Source organism: Podarcis cretensis, assembly GCF_951804945.1.
Source record: "Podarcis cretensis genome assembly, chromosome: 14".
NCBI classification, from domain to species: Eukaryota; Metazoa; Chordata; class Lepidosauria; order Squamata; family Lacertidae; genus Podarcis; species Podarcis cretensis.
In genome coordinates this window covers 24517029-24523028 of record NC_137183.1, presented here as the reverse complement: position 1 = coordinate 24523028, position 6000 = coordinate 24517029, and the positions used below count along the sequence as shown (strand labels likewise).

General features: G+C 43.0%; 1 long non-coding RNA gene across 6 annotated transcripts in view; it reads right to left on the bottom strand.

The window, feature by feature from the left end:
• Positions 1-746: 746 nt before the first annotated feature.
• LOC307203526 overlaps positions 747-6000 on the bottom strand; it is a 65085-nt gene continuing 59831 nt past the window's right edge. For all 6 annotated transcript variants that reach the window (XR_013833236.1, XR_013833237.1, XR_013833238.1 and 3 more), the window contains 2 exons: positions 3490-5080; positions 747-1976 (listed from right to left, as the gene is read on the bottom strand). This is a non-coding gene — a long non-coding RNA (uncharacterized lncRNA). The remainder of the gene's footprint in view (positions 1977-3489; positions 5081-6000) is intronic.

Sequence of the window (6000 nt, the reverse complement as noted above, 5' to 3'; positions counted from 1 at the left end):
ATACATTTAAAGCACTATAGCACCACTTTAAACAGCAAAGGCTTGCCCCAGAGAATCCTGGGAACTATGGTCTGTTAAATTCCATTAGTTCCCTTTAAATATGGATTGATTGTTAAGCCACTCTGAGAACTGTTGCTCTGTGAGAGGACTAGGGGTCACCTAACAACTTTCAGCACCCTTAGCAAACTACAGTTCCCAGAATGTGGACTCAGTCATATGCGCTTTTAATTGCAGTCTGATCCAGTGCTATGACAGAAACTAAAATTGACATCTTCACCCAACCTTAAGTCCAAGCATCTTTTAAAGCAAGGAGCTCCTGAGGCAAAGGACAAGATGGTGACCTCCTAATTTCAGATGAAGAAGCTGACTGGACTGGCAGCTGAATCTTACTTCAGTGCAGTTGAGTGCAGCAAGGCAGTTTAGTGAGTATATAATAGGCCTGTGATGCATATAGCTTTGGTCTCCAACAGAAAGTGTTTCCTAGGAGGCTCAGGAGGATCAGGTGTAATGAACATTGCCACCCGAGGCAATTGCTTCACTCTGCCTAATGATAGGCCCGGCCCTGTTAGGACACATTCCCAGCCAACCTGATTAGCTGGACTTTTATATATGGAGTAATCAGAATATGCAGTAATAATGGGATATTAAAAGGAACCAAGGAAGCAGTGGGAAGGGAAGTTGACGTTCGATGTATTGTTTAATTGGCTAATGTATAAATGTCGAAAATGTGTAATAGAAAATTTTAATAAAAAATGATTAGCCAGACTTTTAGTACTCAAGCTTAAACCAGAAAAAGAAAGTGGGAATGTTTTGACCTTTTTTAGATTGGATGAAATTTGATTGTGTTTTGATGGGGGTGGCTGGCTCGACTGCTTTTCTTCCACACACATACGCATACACAGCATCATACCCACGAGCTGAAGGAAAGCACATCTATAAACAAGAAAAGCTAATTTTACAAGCTAGATGGATCAGTGTGTATCTCACCTGCCTCTCCCACCCCCCTCTGAATCCCGTCTTCCTTGCTGAGCTGCAACTTGGAGAGAGTTTTTTTTACGGCAGAGTTGTAAAAACCTGGAAAACAGGAGAGTTTATGGTGGAACCACTAGCAGACCTTTAACTATAGCAGTATTCATGGTTACCACTACAAGGAAGGTATTATGTTGGGAGGGTAGTAAAGTTAAACCTGCCCTCGGGGCATTCTGAAATGTTAACGGCTCGTGCATACACTTAGGTTTTCAGAGCACAGGTGTGTGTCGCGGAAGAGGAGGGTGCCCAGAACAAAGCTGCCACCAGATTATTTTTTTGTTGTGTTTTTAATGTTTTGCTCTGCGCTGGTGGAACATTTCTCTACTTGTGAACAACTACATTTGATTAAAAGCTGTCAGATTTATCTACTTAGGAAGAGGGAAGAAATATGTGCTTCCCCCTAGAAAGGAAATCAATGTGTCTCTTTGATAGATGCCAACTTGGAAAGCAGGGCGAGTGTCCCTTTAAATGGCCAAGGAAGCGAGCTGGCCAGACACTACCATTAGCCAGGGACATAATTGTAGTGGAGGAAAGCTGGTCTTTATATCGCATAATCCATGTTTACAGAATTGCTTTCTGAGGGCAAGGCAACGAGACTATTCCAAAGGAAGGAACTGGTGATGGGAGGAGGCAGGATAGAGGGACCAATCAGGGAGGTGCATGTGCAGAATGAACCTTCTGAGGAAAACTTCCAATTGGCTGATCCAGGTTCCATTAGGGCCTGTAATTTACTGATCTAACCAGTAAAACTAGAGTTCTTGTATGTAGCCAGCATCAATGTACCGGCAGCCAGTGAACTCTGCCTTGCTCCATTATTCCATTGATCAGTTTTTAGCAGGAGAGGTTATCAAATCCACAGGCTGCCTTGCATCTCCCATACCCACCCAGTTTCCTCTGCACCAGTATTCCCATGTATGGTGTACTGATCATTTGCACCTTGACCCAATCTAGAAAAGAAATACAAAATCTTTTGAAATAAAGAATGCTGTAATAATGTCAGGGCTTTCTTTAATTCAATGGTTTTTGTCTTCTAGGGCACAGTGCTACAACACCCCCTCCCCACCTCCAAAATCCTCTGTTCCATCATGAGGACTTGAAACTTCCTTGAGGAGTGCTATCACTACAAATTTGAACATGGCTGCACCAGTTAATTTAAATGACATGACAGAAAGACTCAGCAACCTTCCAGAAAGTGAAAAAGTTATCAAGTATCTCCATTTCTATTAATAGCCTACCCATCTCTTTATGCAGAATGCAGCAGCTAGACTGGTGGCCGCCGAGACCACATAACACTGGTCCTGCAAGACCTACATTGACTCCCAGTACATTTCCGAGCACAATTCAAAGTGTGGGTGCTGACCTTTAAAGCCCTAAATGGCGTCTCCACCCCCATCTTTCAGCCTGGACACTGAGGTCCAGCTCAGAGGGTCTTCTGGCAGTTCCCTCCCTGCAAGAAGTAAGGTTACAGGGAAGCAGGCAGAGGGCCTTCTTGGTAGTGGCACCCGCCCCGTGGAATGCCCTCCCATCAGATGTCAAGGAAATAAACAACTATCTGACTTCTGAAGGCAGCCCTGTTTAGGGAAGTTTTTAATGTTTGATGTTTTATCGTATTTTTAATATTCTTTTGGGAGCCACCAGATGGGCGGGATATAAATTATTATTATTATTATTATTATTATTATTATTATTATTATGCAGTGACAGATAGAAATCAAGCACAGCTGTCCTACTGCATTTATGCCCTCATTGCCCATTGCCCCTGATGCCACACATATTACATACTGAAATACTTTTCTTCTTATTTCGCTTGCGCACCATCACAGATAGTGTCGGCTTTTTCATTAGAAGAAGGTACAAGCAATCTTATTTATGAGAATTAATCTCTCCGACATCATAAAAGCCACGAATACACTATATGTTTTATAATGAAATTGGGCTTTAAAAAAGAAAAAAGAAAAGAAACTTTCTAGCCCTAGCTCAGGAAGTCAACATTGTGTTAACATTTCTTGCAATACATAAATGGTGCCAAAACCTATTACAGTTGTAGTAAATTTTGATTACTGGAGTTGTTTGTGACTTTATGTCTAGAAGATAAAGATAATATTGAGAATCGCCTCCTTCTTTTTCATATATAAATTACTTCCATAAAATACTATGTTTTGAAAACAGAGAGAGAGATGGTTTTATTGCGAGGCTGGAGTAGACTTGACAGTAAAGTTGCAGTCCTTAGAGTAAGCCCAGCTGAACACAGACAGGTTTACTTCTGAGTAAACATGCACAGAATTGCATTTTAATGCTACAGTCCTAAGCACACTATATGTGAGTAAGCCCTACTAAACCAACAATTCTGAGTAAACATGCATAGGAGGAGTGTACTATAAACGTGTCAAAATGAGCAACTACAAATCTAGTTTCTCTGTCCTTTCCCCCTTCAGATCATCTAGCTCAGCCTTCACCAACCAGGTGTCTTCCATAAGTTTTTGATTCCATCAGTGCCAACCAGCATGATGGGAGTTGTAGTCCAAAGCATCTAGAGGGCACTAGGATGGGGAACGCTCATCTAGTACGATTTGCCGCATGCTTTTCACATTTCTCCAACTCTGCTCAAAGCCATTAGCTGGTGGATGCGGGGTGGGTGGCATGAAAAGGGGCAGAGACAGAGAAATAAGGGTCACTGTGACCAGGATCCATGCATAATAATGAAGTGATCACAATCCTGAGCAGGCTTTTTAAAAGGACTAACCAAATTCAGAAAAGATAAGCTCTCCCAATGGCTCTTCGCTAATCTGAACCTACATGAGCCTATACTACCAAGGAACACTTTAGGCACAAACATCCAGTGGTCAGCGTGTGGCTCTTCGCATTTGTCAAACATTCTATTATTATGGGAGCCCAGATCTCTGGAGCCATGTGGTAAAAGGTAAAGGTACCCCTGACCATTAAGTCCAGTCGCAGACGACTCTGGGGTTGCACGCTTATCTCGCTCTATAGGCTGAGGGAGCCAGTGTTTGTCCGCAGACAGCTTCACGGTCATGTGGCCAGCATGACAAGCTGCTTCTGGCGAACCAGAGCAGTGCACAGAAACGCTGTTTACCTTCCCACCAGAGTGGTACCTATTTATCTACTTGCACTTTGACGTGCTTTCGAACTGCTAGGTTGGCAGGAGCCAGGACTGAGCAATGGGAGCTCACCCCATCGTGGGGATTCAAAGCACCGACCTTCCGATTGGCAAGCCATAGGCTCTGTGGTTTAGACCACAGCGCCACCCACACTGAAAAGGTTAAATAAAGAATAAAAGAATGAATGAATGAAAACAGCATAATAAAGAATAAGAGCCATTGTTGCACATGGTGTAAATTTATTTGTTAATAAATAAGGTCTCTGCAAGCAATCATTTGAGACCTCCAGCAAGAGAAAATTGTCCCTTCCCTGGGTGGGAAAGAGAGAGGAGAAAAAGTCCTGGGGAGAGGGAGGGTGGAGGGAGACTAGGTTAGCAAACAGCAAAAAGAAAAATGGTATATTTAGGTCTGGCTCCATTTTTTGCTTCCTGCTCTTACCAATAGATTACCTCTGAGGGAATGCAGCTCTCAACAGAAATTCCCCCCTCCCTTGCCCATGATTTAAGTCAGGATCATGGAGCCTGGAGTGGAAACTTTCTGGATGCCAAACATATGTTCTGCCTTTGGGATATGGCCCCTTCCTAATTTTGGCACCCCAGCAGAGCTACCTAGATCACCTTTATATGTTTGAGCCATTGTGGATACTTTAGGAATTGCTTCTCTGTGCAATGTCAGGAGGTCATTCTAGGCTAGGAGGGTTTAATAAATAACTATGGCGCTGTGCTGCTCTCTGCAAATGTTCAAAATTCTTCCTCCCTGTACCCTCCCTGGAAACTTGTTCACAGTTTCCAAAAACATGGGATTCTTGAAGCTGGCAATGAATGGCAAACTAAGTTGGTCCTCAGAAGTTTCCTGATGCGCTGCAAGAGTCTGCATCCGTCATCAATTGTTCCAGCTTTTCCGTATATCTGGAAAGCACGACAACAGCATTTCTGCAGGATGGCGGGGTGGGGGAATAAAAGGAAGATTGATAAAGCAAAGCAATTGGAGTTATTTCCTATGCATGAAATTGATTAAATGCTTCACTAAATGGCTTATAAATTTGCCTCTCATATTTCTGTCACCCACTGAAAAAGATTACAGTGAGCCCGTCGATGACCGTGTTGTATACAATACCAAATTACAAAGGGTTGTAAAAACTAATGTTTTGTTTAAAGTTTTGAGCAGGACCATATGCCTTCAGTGACCTTGAGTAAGCTATTCTAATTCAAAACATTTTATCCACAAAAAGTGGATAAAAGGGAGGGGGGTGAAAAACAGAAGAGTGCAGAATCCATCTGCATAATAAACCCCAAACCCGTGTGGTTTAGTCACTGCGTAGAACTTTTCTGAACCTCTACAGAGGAAGGAATGTTTGGCATTTGCACATTTATCGCATATCATGGAGACAGCACTTGAGAACTATGTGGAAGTGCCCTGGTTCAGTGGCAAAGCATCTGCTGTGCATGAAGATCCTCGCAATTCAGGTAGAGCTGGGAGTGTCCCCATAAAAAGTTTCCTATCTGCCTAAATTTTCTGCAAGGAAGGGCCATCCTTTCCAGCCCATCTTCCAACTCAGTTCAAAGTGAGATGCCCCACCTGGAGCACTGTGTCCAGTTCTGGGCACCACAGTTTAAGAAAGGTGGTGGTGGTGATTGACAAGCTGGAACGTGTGCAGAGGAGGGCAACCAAGATGGACAAGGGTCTGGAAACCAAGCCGTATGAGGAATGGTTGAGGGAATTAGGCATCTTTGACCTAGAGAAGATCTAGAGGTGATACAATAGGCATCTTCTTATATCTGAAGGGCTGTCACAAGGGCTTCTTTCCTGTTACTCAAGAGGATAGGATTATTATTATTATTATTATTAGTTT